The following is a 16,922-nucleotide window of genomic DNA, read 5'->3' as shown; positions in this document are numbered from 1 at the left end:
GATTTTGAGATCCCTTAGAACCTGGTTACTTTTGTAGGACAGGATGAATCAACTAAACTTCAGGGGAGGGTACTTACCTTTAAACCTCATGCAAGCCTTCAAACCTAGGGCTATTGTGTGACTTGTTTGTGTGTGCCACATGTTTGTGATTGAGCATAACATCATAGCATCATCATGCATCATAACCATAGCATTTTCACTAACCATTTCAAGGACCAAAGGATTTATCTTTGTTCTTTGTTGCAGGTCATGGCTTCTGCTCGTAGGAATACTATCCGGATCAACTTTGTAGGAATACCTCCTAAGCTTAAGGAATTGGTCTCTCAAGTTTCTGAAAACTCCCAGTCCATCAAGAGGCATGGTCACCTACTGGATCTAGTCACTTCAGGGTTCAGTGAAGACATGATGAGTGTCCTGTTTCAGTTCTTTGACCCTAAACATCATTGCTTCACATTTCCCGACTATCAGCTGGTTCCTACAATGGAAGAGTTCTCCAAGCTTCTGGGTATACCTATTCTTGATCAGAAACCCTTCACAGGCTTGGAAAAAGAGCCTAAACCTGAAGTCATTGCTGCAGCCTTACATTTAAAGAAATAAGACATTGTCCTAGAAACAAGGAGTGGAGTTAAGGGTATTCTTGCTAAGGTATTGATGGAGAAAGCTCAAGTATTCCTGAAGGCTATGAGTTATGATGCTTTTGAGGAGATCTTAGCCCTATTGATTTATGGCTTAGTATTGTTCCCCAATCCAGACCAGTTCATAGACGTACACGCCGTCAACATATTTCTGACTCGCAATCCAGTGCCTACATTACTTGGAGACATCTTACACTCTCTTCATACCCGTACTACGAAGGCACGAGGAACTCTGATGTGTTGCATACCTCTATTATCTAGGTGGTTTATTTCTCACCTTCCTCGATCAGTGATGAAGAATGAACAAGGGTTCAGGTGGTCCAAGAGGATTATGTCACTTTCTCATTCAGATATTCGTTGGTGCTCTAGATCTATGGAGAATGTTACCATCATTGACCGTTGTGGGGAGTTCCCTAATGTGCCACTCCTTGGCATAAGAGGGGGCATTACCTACAACCCTTCTTTAGCTCTACGTCAGTTTGGTTACGCTCGGACTGATGGTCCTCATGACATGCTTATTCAGGGTATTGTGTTCGACTACGACAACGATCTTCAAAGTTACCGTCAAAGGTTCATACGAGCATGGGGTAAAGTGAACAAGGTTGACAGCAAGACTCTGGAACCCAAGTACACTATTCCTATGGAACCATATCTCAGATGGGTACGATCTCGTGCTCAGACTCTTATGATGCCATATCCTGCTATCCTGCCAGTTACCATGGAGCCTGTTGCTGAAGGAGATACTTCTTACATCATTCTTCATCCAGACATGCCCACTGACATGGAAGAGTTACAGAGGTCCTGGATCCAGTTGAAGGAGCAAAGAGGTACTTTTGAGACTCATTACAAGGCAAGTCAGGAAAGAATCCTGGAGCTAACAAAACAACTTCACGAGGAGCGGAATCTCAACTCATACCTCAACACAAAGAGGAAACGTCCATGGGAGACTTAAAACCCCATTTTTTGTATTCATTTCATTTTTATTGTAAGCCCAAGGGGCAAACAAGTTTATTACTAATAAAAGCTTACTTTTTGGTGGTTTACACAAATTTAAATCCTACGGTCCTTGAAAACATTGCATAAGCATCTACATACCATATTATTGCATCACAGGTTTCTTATGAACAGGTATCTTATCTTCTCGCTGTTTATTTCAGCAGAAATGGCTCTTGAACAGACTGTCAAAGATCTCCAGGCTCAGAATGCACAATTCCAAGAGTTGATTCTGAATTTGTCCTAGGGGCAAGATGAGTTGAAGACATTGCTGGCTAAGAAGAAGAAGAGGACTAGAAGATCAGGAGGCCTTATCAATCTGGGAAGAAGATTCAGAGGCCCTATCAAGACAAAGGAACAGGTTGATGATTATGAGTCTGAAAATTCTGAGAAAGAGGGAGGTAGTCTCCATGATACTGTGGGAGATTCTGATTCTGAAGCAAATTATTATCATGATCCTAATGAAGATAAGTACAAGACGCTGGTGGATAGAATGAATGCTATGGAGTTACAAAAATCTTCTGGGCTGGATTTTGAAGATCTGAGTTTAATATCTGGAGTGGTTATACCTATTGGTTTCAAGGTTCCTGCTTTTGTGGTGTATGATGGTGTCTCATGTCCCAAGCTGCATTTAAGATCCTATGTCCGGAGGATTCAACCACATACTGCTGATAAGAAGTTATGGATTCATTTCTTCCAAGAGAGCTTGTCTGGAGCTCAATTGGAATGGTACTATCAATTGGAGAGTGTCAATATTCGTGATTGGAATGATCTTGCTGAGGCCTTCTACAGGCAATACCAATACAATGCTGATTTAGCACCTACTCGCATGCAGCTACAAAGCATATCAATGGGTGCTAAGGAGAATTTCAAGGAGTATGCCCAGAAATGGAGAGACCTGGCTGGCAGAGTTCAACCTCCTCTGACTGACAGGGAGCTAGTGGATATGTTTATGAGTACGCTGAATAGTCCTTTATATAGTCACCTCATTGGAAGCTCATCATCTGGTTTCACTGAGCTGATAATGACTGGAGAGCGTGTGGAAAGTGGTATAAGAAGTGGTAAGATACAGGTGGGTGCCTCTTCATCAAGCACTGCAAAGAAGCCCCCTAGTGGAAAGAAGGAGTCTAATGCTGTGTATGGTCAACCTGGCCGTAACAGAAGTCACCAATCCGTAGGAGCAGTTCACATTTCTAATCCTACTCCTGCAACACCAGAGCTACCACAGAGTAATCAACAAAAGCCTAGAAGACAATTCACCAAGATCAACATGTCACTGGCCCAAGCCTTGCAACACATGTTGAAAGGGGAACTCATTACTTTGAAGGACCCTCCTCAGAATCCTAATACTTCCTCTCCTCGGTACAATCCTAATGCACGATGTGCCTATCATTCTAATTGTCCGGGACATGACACCAACAATTGCTGGGTGCTGAAAAATAAGATTCAAGATATGATTGAAGCTGGGGATATTGAATTTGACCCTCCCGGGACTCCAAATGTGATTACTGCTCCCATGCCCAATCATGAGAAGACTGTTAATGCTGTTGATGAAGTTTCGTATGTTTCCTCAGTAGCAGATGTGACTACTCCCTTATCTATTATCAAGAAGAAGCTGGTGCAGGCTGGATTCTTTCCAGGTTGCAACGAAGACTGTTTTTATTGTGCCTACAAACCTGATAGCTGCTGGAAGTTGAAAGATGGTATTCAACGCCTCATGGACAATTACACTATATTGTTTGAGAGAACTCCTTCTGTGGAAAGTATGTGTGAACACCTAACTCGAGGTAAGAAGTTTGAAGATGTGGATATGGTTGATAAAGTGCCAGTGAAGATTACCTCCAAAGGCCCTGTCAAGATCACTTCCAAGGGTCCTATCAAAATTACTGCTGAAGGCCTGATGAAGACTGTTGCTGAAGTTAGAGTGCCTCCCATGATTATTACCACTCCTGGCCCTATTCCTTATACTTCTGATAAAGCTATACCCTGGAATTACGGTTCTGATGTTTATATCCATGGTGTTAAGCAGGAACCTTTGACTGATACACCTGTTACTGATGATAACCTTGATGTTGATAATATTGCTGGATCTAGTAAGATCACCAGAAGTGGAAGAATTTTCTCTCCTCCAGCTACCTCAAAAAATACAGTTCTTCCAACTACTACCTCCACTTCTGAGCCAAGTACTGATGCTCGAGGCAAAGGTCCTGTGGTTGAACCAGTGCAAGCTGAAGCACCGACTGCTGAAAATCTCTCTAAACAGATGGAAGAAGTGCTGAAGATCATTCGTAAGAGTGATTATGATATTGTTAACCAGTTGGGGCATACTCCCTCCAAAATTTCCATGTTGTCTTTGTTGCTGTGTTCTGAGGCTCATGCTAAAGCCTTGATCAAATTCTTAAGGACTGCTCATGTACCAAATGAAATTTCTGTGGATCAATTTGAAAATTGTGTTGCACATCTGACTTATGATAATGGGTTAGGTTTTTCTGATGCTGACTTGACCCCTGCCAAAAGAAACCATAACAGAGCTTTACATATCTCCATTGAATGTAGGGGCACTACCTTGACTCATGTGTTGATAGACAATGGCTCTTCATTGAATGTACTTCCCAAAGAGGTTCTGAACAAGCTCAGTCCTGAAGATGCTGTGTTAAGACCAAGTAATATAGTGGTGAGAGCCTTTGATGGTTCAAGAAGAGTGGTGCATGGAGAAATAGATCTCCCGATCAAAGTAGGCTCTCAAGTCTTCGATTCTACCTTCTATGTAATGGATATTCGTCCTGCGTACTCTTGTTTGCTTGGGCGCCCCTGGATCCACGGGGCAGGTGCTGTGACCTCCACTCTACATCAGAAGCTGAGATATCCAGTGAAGGGAAAGATCGTAACTGTTTATGGAGAGGAAGAATATATGGTCAGTCATGTGAATACATTTAAGTATGTTGAAGTGGAAGGTGAATATGTTGAGACTCCTTGCCAGACATTTGAAGTAGTTCCTTGGGTCGTTCCCGCTACTGAAGCTCCTCCTGTGGTTAAAAGAGTTCCTGTGGTTACCAGAGTACCTCCTACAATGGCTTCCCTCAAAGATGCTAGAGCTGTGGTTGAAGAAGGTGGTTGTACTATTTGGGGTCAGCTTCCCGACATTCCTTACAAGTCTGACAAGTTTGGTTTGGGTTTCACTGCAGAGTCCCAGAAGGCTGTTCGTCGTGCTCGTGCTGTTCGTATCACCAATCAAGGGAACATGAAAGATCAAATCAATGCTGTGGGTGACTATAATGAAGACTACAATCTGGATAACTGGATTTTTCCTACTGTGGGTGATAGGCTCAACAATTGGAAGACTGAAGACGTTATTCCTATCTCCTTTAGTCAGGAGTAAATACTATTATTGCGTTGTTATTTTTAAGCCTTGTGCCTTACCCGGGGCACAATGGTATGCTTTTTTCGGGATGTCATTTCATTTGCATACTTCATTCAATAAAAATCAATGGACGTTTCGTTTTCGTAAATATTGGGCTCTTTGTTTTTCTTTTATTTTATTTTCATCAGCTATGTGTTCTTACACACACCCACATCACTAAAATGCAGATCCTCATCCACTCTGGATCCTGTTGATAACAGTTATACTATTGCCAATTATAATTTCGAGAATCCGATCTATCAAGCTGAAGATGGAAAGGATGAAGATTTTGAAGTACCTGTAGAGCTTGCTAGGTTATTACAACAAGAAGAGAAAGTTACACAGCCGCATGAGGAATCAATTGAGGTTGTAAATCTGGGTACTGAAGTAGACAAGAAAGAAGTCAAAATAGGAGCAGGCTTGGAAAACAGTGTCAAAGAAAGATTGAGTCGGATGTTACGTGACTATGTAGAGGTTTTCGATGGAAAAATCAAGAGATGATATGGAATGATGAAGGTCAAGAAGCTTTTGACAAAATCAAGAAGTATCTCCAAGAACCTATAAATCTGATGCCACCAGTTGAAGGAAGACCTCTAATCATGTATTTGACCGTGTTAGAAAATTCAATAGGGTGTGTGTTGGGGCAACATGACGAGTCTGGTCGAAAAGAGCATGCAATATACTACCTTAGCGAAAGGTACCGACTGTGAAACAAGATACTCCCAGCTCGAGAAAGCTTGCTATGCTTTGGCTTAGGCTGCTCGCCGACTAAGACAGTATATGTTGAATCATACCACTTTATTGATTTCTAAGATGGATCTTATCAAATATACATCTGAGAAACCTGCTCTCTCCGGAAGAACAACAAGATGATTGCTGAACTCTGCACGCAGTTCAAAATAAAACACCATAACTCTTCTCCGTACCGGCCAAAGATGAATGGCGCCGTGGAGGCTGCTAATAAGAATATTAAGAAGATCATACAAAAGATGACAGTAACATACAAAGACTGGCATGAGATGTTACCCTTTGCTCTTCATGGTTATCGCACTTCAGTGCGCACTTTGACAGGGGCAACTCCTTTCTCTTTGGTCTACGGAATGGAAGCCGTGTTACCAGTGGAAGTTCAGATTCCCTCTCTAAGAATCATGAAAGAGGCAGGTTTAGACGAGGATGAATGGATTCAGACTCGACTCGACCAGATAAATTTGATTGATGAGAAGAGGTTGGCAGCTGTTTGTCATGGTCAGATGTACCAGAAACGGATGATCAAAGCTTTCGATAAGAAGGTTAAGCCAAAGGTATATCAGGCTGGTGACTTGGTAATCAAGCGTATCATACTACCACAGGGTGATCCTAGGGGCAAGTGGACTCCTACATATGAAGGACCATTTGTGGTCAAAAGAGTATTCTCAGGAGGTGCCATGATGCTTACTACTATGGATGGTGAAGACTTTCCACAGCCTGTAAACGCAGACATAGTTAAAAAATACTACGCATAAAAAGAGACCCGCTAGGTTGACTGGCCTAGGCAAAAATAAGGGCATCCCGGCAAACCAAAAGGGTTCGGGCAAAAATTAGGGATATATATAAAAAAAATGTACACCCGGCAAGTCGAAAACCTGACAAGGCGGCTTGGGCAAAAAAGGGTATCCCGGTGGATTGAAAACCTGAAAGGGCAATCCAGGCAAAAGTTAGGGATTAAAGCGTATGACTATGTCTCGTTTGGATCACTCATGTAACTTCAACTGATGGTGCTACCTAAATCAAGTTCAAACAGATAAAGATCAATCCAATCGTTTCTGTCTCAACAGCAGAAGATGAGATATTTGAAGATAATGGCAATAGTAGAATTGAAACTCAATAGGATCATTTTTCACATAGCTGTTTTCTTTGTTTTATAAAAAATTTACGACGAATTCCTCTTACTAGGATTTCTGTCTCCTTGTACAAACTTGCCTATGTATAGGTCACTTTGTGATATAAATAAAATTTCATCTTTGAGTCCAGATTTACTTTTACTCTATTTACGTAAGCGAAAACGTCCATTGGTTGTGTTTGAATGTATGTATGCTTTTGAATACGATTGATGTCTACCAGAAATGCATAAAATGCAGTAATAGTATTTACTAAGGACGAATGAGGGTAGTAGTTCAACGAAGCTTCGCCGGTTCATCCCCACTACAAATCCCCAGTAGAGCAAATCTATCTTTATAGATGCTTCGCATTACGTCTCCCCTTGAATTTATGTCCATCTCTTTTATCCTCAGTCGGGATACTCAGGAACTTATTCCTTCAATAGAAGTACGACGAACGAATACGGGAAGTGACAAATACTATACTATCAAATAAGACGGGAACGAGTTCCTCATACTCTTCAGCAACGAATCGGGATTTATTTTCCCTAGCCAGCAGTTGTTATACAAAGATATCCGGACGCTTCAGGCCGCATGATTCATACATACATCATTTACATCATACCATAGCATATCCATAAGTGCATAATACATTTACTTAGATGCACCATGCCATGCATGCATACATATTGCATAAACTAACCTTTTCCTTGCAGGATGGTTATATACAGATAAAATACTATCAACAATTCACAACAGGTCAGAAACGATCTATACGAAGATCTAGTGCTGATACTTAATCATTACTCAAGGTGTCCTTGGATAGTAGGCAAACGGTCTATACGAAGATCTATTCCCTAGTCCAGGATGTTTTCAGGAGAGTTAATCCTGATACTCTTTTGTCCTCGGATAGTAGGCAAACGGTCTATACGAAGATCTATTCCCTAGTCCAGGATGTTTTCAGGAGAGTTAATCCTGATACTCTTTTGTCCTCGGATAGTAGGCAAACGGTCTATACGAAGATCTATTCCCTAGTCCATGATATTTTCAGGAGATTTCATCCTGATATTCTTTTGTTCTTGGATAGTAGGCAAACGGTCTATACGAAGATCTATTCCCTAGTCCAGGATATTTTCAGGAGATTTCATCCTGACACTCTTTTGTTCTTGGATATTAGGCGAACGGTCTATACGAAGATCTATTCCCTAATCCAAGATATTTCCAGAAGAGATAATCATCACGAAGATTTATTTCTACTGGTCTATTCAACAATTCAAAACAATTCAGAGACGATCTATACGAAGGTCTAGTGCTGATACTTAATTCAGAAAGAAATCGCCACGAAGATTTGGTTCTGACACTTAAATTAAAAGTATGTTCTTAGATACGATTCAGAGACGGCCTATACGAAGACCTAGTACTGATATCCAGTATCAACATCAAGATATTATCACCTCCTGATATTATGGATGGCATCTATAAGCCCATCTCCAGTTCTTCCAAGTGGCATCTTCAAGCCCACTTAAGCATATACAACCAGTCATCAGTGTTACTTTACGCACCGGCGAGTGCAAATTTTTGGGCTTTTGTGTTCAATCCCCTTCAACCTTCCAAGTCACGAATGGCACACAGGCCAATCTAACTCCTCAGGTTTCAGAAAATTGAACAGGGGCAGCTGTTGCACCCCAAAATTTGCCCTCTATTTTTAACTCTAACCAATTTTTTGTTTCACATTCATTTGCATCATCTTCATAGCATAACATTTTTTTCTGTCTTAATATTAGCCGGAATAATTTCTCGGAATTTACAAACAGACTGGTCAAATTAACTTTTTAACTGTGCCTAAAATTAGTCAACGAAAAAATGTCAAGTTTAAGTTTGCAAATGTCGGTAACATTAATCTGCGGTTCACGTGGTTTAATTTGACATGCTAAAAATATTTTTACGACTATTTTTGGTCATATGTTGATCAGTCTGAGCAGTTTAAACGGTCATAATTTTTATTTCAAAATCCGACCAAACGCTGTATTTTTCCGAGTCATTTATTTCGCGCTGATTATTTTGACGTGTTCATTTTATTTTTTCGAGCATTTTGGTGCCCAACTTTTATTTTTTTTGAGTCTATTTATTTTTATATTGGGTCTAGAATAAATAAATAGGTTAATTAGTTTTTATTTTAATTTTAACTATTTTAATTATTTAACTTTATTCAGTTTTTAATTTAATATTGGGTTTCAAAATAAACTTAGGCCCATTATCATTAACCTAATTTGTTCCTATATATATTTACTAGCATGACTGATAGAGGGAGGCAAAAAGACAGAACAAAAAAGAGAAACTGAGAGTGGCTGATCTATACTATCGTACACACAATTTGGTAATAGTTTATATATGATATATACTTTATCTATTTTGTTGATATATTTGTTACTGTGTTTCAAATACATGTTCATATGTGTGACTGTGTTATGTATTCCAGATACATGCGGTTTGGTTAAATATATCAGGATATCGCCGTTTTGCTTTTTTTATGCACATAAGTATAACATGTATAATAATTTGGTTCATTGTATTATGTATTTGATGTGTTTGTTTTTATATAAGTTTTACATGTCTCATAATATATAATATAATATAATAATAATTTTGTTGTTAATAAAAATGCATATGGATCATATAATATATAATTTATAATATGTAACTAGTGTGTTAAATATATATATATTTCTATTTTATGTTATAATTTGATTATGTTTTCGGATCGGATCTTGTCAATACGTCGTTTTCACATATACGTGTATGAGGCGTGACATTTGTGTTATCCAATCCAGTTGCGATGATCGCAATTTTGCGCTAGCAACGCCGTTGTTTTTTTTTAATTCATATTTTTTTTTATATACATATATTTAGATCTGCACATTTTTTTCATAACTAACTACCCTGATTTTTCCTAAACCCTGACAATTTCGCCACAAACTCTAAATTTCAAACCTAAAACTTTAACCGTGTTGTTTCCTCTAAACCATAAACCTTTTCTTAAACCTTAACAAACCTTATTATTATTTCCTATTTTCGCTCATATTTATGTTATTCATACACTGTAACTGCTTCGCCCTTGTAATATTTTAAGTTTTAACTTGTAATATTTTCAGTTTTACTTTTCGCCATCTTTATTATGTAACTGCACCAAAGCGTTGTAATAATTAGGATTTTATTTTCTGCCATTTTATTTTTCTGCCATCTATTTTTCTGCCATTTAAATTCCTGCCATTGATCCTATATTAACTGCGTGGTTTAGTAATGTAGGGCGTGAAAACCTACTAGGTTAATTATTTAATATTTTTCTATAACCTTTATATTTTTTTGTAAATAAATAATAAATACTAACTATTTTAATAACTTTTTTTATTACTTACTTATAATAATAAATCCTTATATATTTTGTAAATAAAATCTAATTGACCATTTTTCTAATTGAATAATAATAATAAACCTATTAATCTAATAATTTGATATTTTCTATAATCTTTATTTATTTTGTAAATAACTAACTTAATATTTTTCATATAACTCTTTTATTTTATAATTTGTACATTAATATATTTTAAATTCTTTTATTGTTACTAATTTATTTTAAACTCATATTTTTCTAATAACTTTTAAAAAATCTAACTTGTTTAACTTAAAATAATTTCTTTTAAAATTCTAACCTTTTTATTATCACTTTATTATTATTGTTATTTTATTATTGCTTTATTACCATTGTTTATTTATTATTTTATTATTATTTGCTTTTATCTATTCTATTTTTGCTTCATTATTTTCCTTATTTTAATTTTGTTTTATTTATAATATTAGGAACAAATGTATAGGTTGTAAATTTATTCTTTCTCGCCTGATTATTATGTATCTGTCCCATAGCCATGTAATAGTTTAGGAATTTATTTTTCTTGCTTTTATTTTTGTAAATATTTATTGCGTGGTTAGTAATTTAGGGAGTGCAAAAAACTAACTGTAAATAATTGAACTTAGAAAATTAAATTCAAGACAAATATCTGAAAAATAACACTCACACACGTAAGTCGATCTTTGATCGCCATCTGTACTTCCTAGGGTATTCCTCTTGGTTGCCTTCTTTAAATGGTCAAGTCCCTCGAAAATAGGGGTGTCTTAAGCAAAGTCCCTTCAAACAGAAAAATCATCAAGTCCCTATAAACTTAAAAGATCAAGTCCCTACGAGGTTGCCTACGATATAATGATCTTGTCCCTTCGGTAAATATGATGATAGTCCCTACGAGTTGCTAAAGACACCCCTTATGTTGCCTTCATTGACCATACAATGACCCTACGCCCGTCCCTTAAACACATCCAAGGTAATGACTACCTATTCCTTAATAATAGGGACAGTCTTACCATTGAAAGAATATACGAGAACACGAAAGACTTAATCTAGGGTAGGTATCTCATAGTTACTTGCTCACACTTTTCAAAATTACTTTTACACCTCACAATTTCTAAACTAGGCTTTGTATACACCCATACGAGGGTCATTACAAAGTACTTAAAGAAATTTTTCTAATCACACACTACACTCTTGCAAACAAACAAAGTGAGCTAAGTAACTAAGAGCCCATGGATAACCATGGATATAAAGGGTGCTAATACCTTCCCTTTGTATAACCTACCCCCCGAACTCAAAATCTTTTTAAGGTCTTTCCTGTTCTTTTATGTCCTTTCCTTTTGGATAAAATAAAAGTCGGTGGCGACTCTTGCTATCCGCAACATTTAACTAAAGTCAGTTCTCCCACCGTGTTACAATGAGGACATCATGTTTCTCAAATCGAAAGATTGCGAGGAACCACTCCCGAAGGAGGGGCCTGACCCTGAATCCAAATGGATTATGATGTTTGATGGGGCGGTCAACGTCAATGGTCGCGGAGTTGGTGCAATGTTGATCACGCCGGAGGGGGTTCATATGCCATTTTGTGCCAGAATAACTTTTCCCTGCACCAACAATGAAGCCGAATACGAAGCTTGTATTCTAGGACTTGAGGAAGCCATCAACCTACGGATTAAAACCCTGGATGTATACGGGGATTCAGTTTTGGTCATCAATCAAACCAACGGGAAATGGTATACACATCAGCCTCATTTGGTTCCTTACAGAGACTACACGAGAAGATTGTTGACTTTCTTTACGACAGTGAAGCTGCATTACATTCCTCGTGAAGAAAACCAATTTGCTGATGCTTTGGCTACCTAGTCTTCGATGATTAAGGTGCTATGTTGGAACTACGTACCCAGAATTGATGTATCCCGACTTGATATACCCGCCTATGTGTTTGCTGCCGATGCAGTATCTGATGATAAGCCGTGGTATCATGACATCAAGCGTTTCCTGAAGAGTCAAGAGTATCCAGCTGGGGCGTCTTCGAATGATAAGAAAACATTGAGGAGGTTAGCCGGTAGCTTCTTTCTGAACTCAGATGATACTCTGTACAAGCAAAATTTCGACATGGTCTTGCTCAGATGTGTGGACAAGCAGGAAGCGGACGTGTTAATGCAAGAAGTACATGAGGGATCTTTCGGTACCCATGCCGGAGGACATGCAATGGCTAAGAAGTTGTTAAGATCGGGGTATTATTGGTTAACAATGGAGGCAGACTGTTGCGCATACGCCCGAAAGTGTCACAAGTGCCAGATTTACGCAGATAAAGTGCATATCCCTCCAAGCCCATTGAATGTCATGTCGTCACCTTGGCCTTTTGCAATGTGGGGCATTGATATGATTGGCAAGATCGAACCGACTGCTTCCAAAGGCCATAGATTCATTTTGGTCGCTATTGATTACTTCACTAAGTGGGTGGAAGCAGTATCCTATGCGAATGTTACGAAGCAGGTGGTAGCCAGATTTCTGAAAAGAGATATCCTCTGCAGATACGGAGTTCCCGAGCGGATCATTACTGATAATGGTTCAAATCTCAATAACAAAATGATGGCAGAGCTTTGCCGGGACTTCAAAATCGAGCATCACAATTCTTCCCCTTACAGGCCAAAGATGAATGGTGCTGTTGAGGCAACTAACAAGAATATTAAGAAGATTGTGCAAAAGATGGTGGTAACATACAAGGACTGGCATGAGATGTTACCGTTTGCATTACATGGGTATCGAACTTCAATTAGAACATCCACCAGGGCAACACCTTATTAGCTTGTATATGGCATGGAAGCAGTTCTTCCGGTTGAAGTCAAAATTCCTTCTTTGCGGGTCCTGATGGATGTTAAGCTGGACGAAGCAGAATGGGTCCGTTCTCGATACAATCAGCTGAGCCTAGTTGAGGAAAAGAGACTGGTAGCTATATGCCATGGCCAACTATATCAGAGACGGATGAAGAGAGCGTTTGATCAGAAAGTGCGCCCTCGGGAGTATCAAGTTGGTGAATTGGTACTCAAAAGAATTCTTCCTCCCAACACAGATCACAGGGGAAAATGGACACCGAACTATGAGGGTCCATACGTGGTTAAAAGGGTTTTCTCTGGAGGAGCTTTAATGCTAACAACCATGGATGGCGAAGACTTCCCATCCCCTGTCAACTCAGACGCAGTTAAAAAATACTTCGCATAATTGACCCGCTGGACAAAAGAAAAAAAGGGCATCCCGACGAACCAAAAAAACAGAATAAAAAGGTTCGGGCAAAAATTAGGGATATAAAAATAAAAAATGTACACCCGGTGAGTCAAAAACCCGAAAGGGCGGCTCAGGCAAAAAAGGGTATCCCGGTGGATTGAAAACCCAAAAGGGCGGTCCACGCAAAAGAGGGAATAAGCGAATGACTGCGATCTAAGTTCATCCGTGTTATATCACCGTTTCATTCAATCCGACAATCTTCGAAGGTTAAAGATCGACTAATCATCCACTTCAGAAAGCAAGATGAGCAGAGTGTCTTGAGGTCATACGAGCCATAGCAAGGTCGAAACTCAGTGGGACCCGTATCCACATTGCCATTAGCCCAATTTCTTTTGTTCAATTTATAGCGATCGCCTCTTTTCAGGGGTCAGCTTCCTGATGTACTCGCCTATTCCCGACACAAATTTTTCAACCAATAAAAGTCGAATTATTCAGTTAAAGAGCCTTTATTTTTCATTTATCAGTTTGTTTGCAAAAGATGTCTGAATTCTTGATTAAACATATTGCATCTGAACATAATGGTGGCTTTTGCAGATGATTTGCAAAGGAAAACATTTAAAATTGCTTTGAATGTGCTTAATCCCGGACGGTGAATTCAAACCGAGTAATTCCCCCGGGACATACGTGTGTGTTTGCAGGTCACAGGAACTGAATGCCAAGTCATGAATCCTCATCCCCGAGCGGTTGACAAAGTCTCTCCTCAGCAGAGCATGTCCCCCAGTAGAGTTGCACCTTGTATCCCCAACAACAGCGGAGAAGTTGCATACCCAACAAACAAGAGGGTGTCCCCAGTGTTCATCTCATTCCCCAGCAGATTTATTTTTAACAGATTTGTTTTGATCCTCAGCCTGCGGACGATTAGCAAGTTCATATCCCCAGCAAGGTCAACTTTTCAAAAAAAGAAGGAAGCTGATTTATTTTCGGTGGCTCCCCGGTCCCGGCAGACGGATCATTCCCCACAGAGCATTCAAGGATTGATACAGCGATCCGTTCCCTACCGGAATTTGCTTCCCCAAGCAGATTTCTTTTTGCACCATGCATAACATTTGCATTTGCATGCATATCAAGCATACACATAAGCTGATAAACGGGTTCTTCAAAGCAGACTGAAGAATTGCTTTACAACCAAAGTCATGAGATTCAGCCAGAGGATCAAGTGTGTGTGATCCAGCATGAGGGTCGTTTTGAAGATTCAGCCTGAGGATCGTTTTCCAATGGGCCAGCCTAAGGTTCAATTTGAAGATTCAGCCAGAGAGTCACCTACAAGCGTTATTTCCCCAGCAAGCCAGCTAGAGGAGTAGATTGACAATTCAACAGAAAATCAACCTACAAGAGGATCCAGCCCGCGGGTCGCAATTTGAAAAAACAAAGTCTGATTGAAGAGTCGTTACAACATGTTCTAGCCTGAAGAATATGTACGAAGCCCAAAAAGTGGAATATTCTCGAAGCTGCATATCTAACATGAAGATTGGGTGTAGATTTCGAAAGAGGGTCAACCAGCGCATGCCTCAGATACGAGATCCTGATGATGGGAATTTATCATCAAAACAATCCAGATCTAGCCAGAAGATCGAAGTCAGGTCTAGCCCGAAGACCGAAAACAGATTCAGCCAGAGAATCAAAGAAAACAGATTCAGCCAGAGAATCAAAGAAAATAGATTCAGCCAAAGAATCAAAGAGAATAGATTCAGCCAGAGAATCGAAACGAAGAAGATCTAGCCAGAAGATCGAAGTAGATCTAGCCAGAAGATTGAAGTCATGTTTAGCCAGAAGACAAAATCGTATTCAGCCCGAGGATCAAAATTAATACCCAACCAGAGGACTAAATTGAGTATAGATTCAGCCAGAGGATCGAAACTCCAGATTAAGTCAGAAGACTGATTCAGATTCAGCTAGAGGATCGGAAGAAAAATAAACAGCGCGGTGTATTTCAGCATTTTTTGTGGTGTTCTCAGAGCGCAAATTTTCGGTCTGTCTTTGGTATTCAATCACAGCTCACCCTGTTTGTCTGATAAGCTGTTCGCTTTCATCCTGCTCGGGTTAATTGATGATCGAATAGGGGCAGCTGTAACACCCCAAAATTTGCCCTCCTCATTCATGCATTCATTTTTAGGGCATTTAGCATTTCATATTGCATTTCATCATGTCAATCAGAATCAGATCCAAGAAGCTGGAATATCATCCAAGACACTTTGTGGGTTCTATCCGGGTGATCAGTCAACACAAGGGAAAGACTTGAGTTACTTCCAGCAGGTTCAAATGGGGTATATTCATCATTCAAAACGCTAATCTTGAAGGAGCAAAAATCTGTTCCTGAGCTATCATGCTCGCTAGGGGAGCAACATGGTTCGCTAAGCGAACTAAACTGTCATGCTCGCTAGGCGAGCAAATCCTTCGCTAGGCGAAGCTCACGCGTTTTTAGAAAATAACAGAAGGTCATGGGCTTGAGTTGCCCTCATTTGAGCCCACAAAGCCACGAAAATCAGGTTATAAATTCAGAATTTCACTGAGCCAAAGCGGATTCGATTCCTACTATTAGAGAGAGAAAGAACAGAGCTGACAGGATTCAGAGCAACCTCCAGGGATTGAAAGGAACTCATTTGCAAAGAACCTATTCTGCCTCATACGAACCCTAAGATTGCTCTGCAAACCCAACCGGGCAATTCAATTTCATTCGATCTCTCCAATCAGGTTTGCCCTATTCCCCTTACTTTATGCTGTTAATTTGAATACTCTGAATGTACGAGGTATTATCATGAGGTTTTGCCCACGGGTAGATATGCATGAATATGTAAAACAATGCCTTGAATGTTTAATCGTTTAATTTCTAAAATGCGTGCCATAGGGTTTGGGGTTTCTGAGATCGTACTGTTATCCATAAAGAACCCAAAACCCGCAGGCGTTCTCTAGCACCATCGCTAGGCGAGCCTGTAGCAAGGCTTCGCCAAGCCTTCGTTAAGCGAAGCAGCAGCGATCGCGACAGCAGTTGCTTTTCTGTTTGCTCTAATCTGTTTTGTGCTTGTCATGGCATTGTTTTCTCCTAATTCCATCCTGTTACTCTAACCTGTTTGTTGAGTTTTTGTGAGGGCTCACATGACTTTTGAAGAGACAGCTTGCTCGGTATTCCACTTTATTTGTGGGATACCATCTGGAGGTTTATTCCGATTACCTGTATTGACTTGCTTTCTTTGATGGTGCCAGCTTGAGAGATCTCTGGGTTTCTTATTTCTCGAGTTGCTGTTACTTTGGATCTTTATCCGTGCGGTAGATCTCTTGATCCCTTTATTTTTCCCGCATTTTACCGTTTTCTTAGCTGGAAGACCTCAATAGGAGGCAATGTTTTCTTTTGT

Source organism: Lathyrus oleraceus, chromosome 5 (assembly GCF_024323335.1).
Source record: "Lathyrus oleraceus cultivar Zhongwan6 chromosome 5, CAAS_Psat_ZW6_1.0, whole genome shotgun sequence".
Classification (NCBI taxonomy): Eukaryota; Viridiplantae; Streptophyta; class Magnoliopsida; order Fabales; family Fabaceae; genus Lathyrus; species Lathyrus oleraceus.
The sequence above is the reverse complement of the archived record's forward strand: the minus strand, read 5'-3'. Positions refer to the sequence as shown.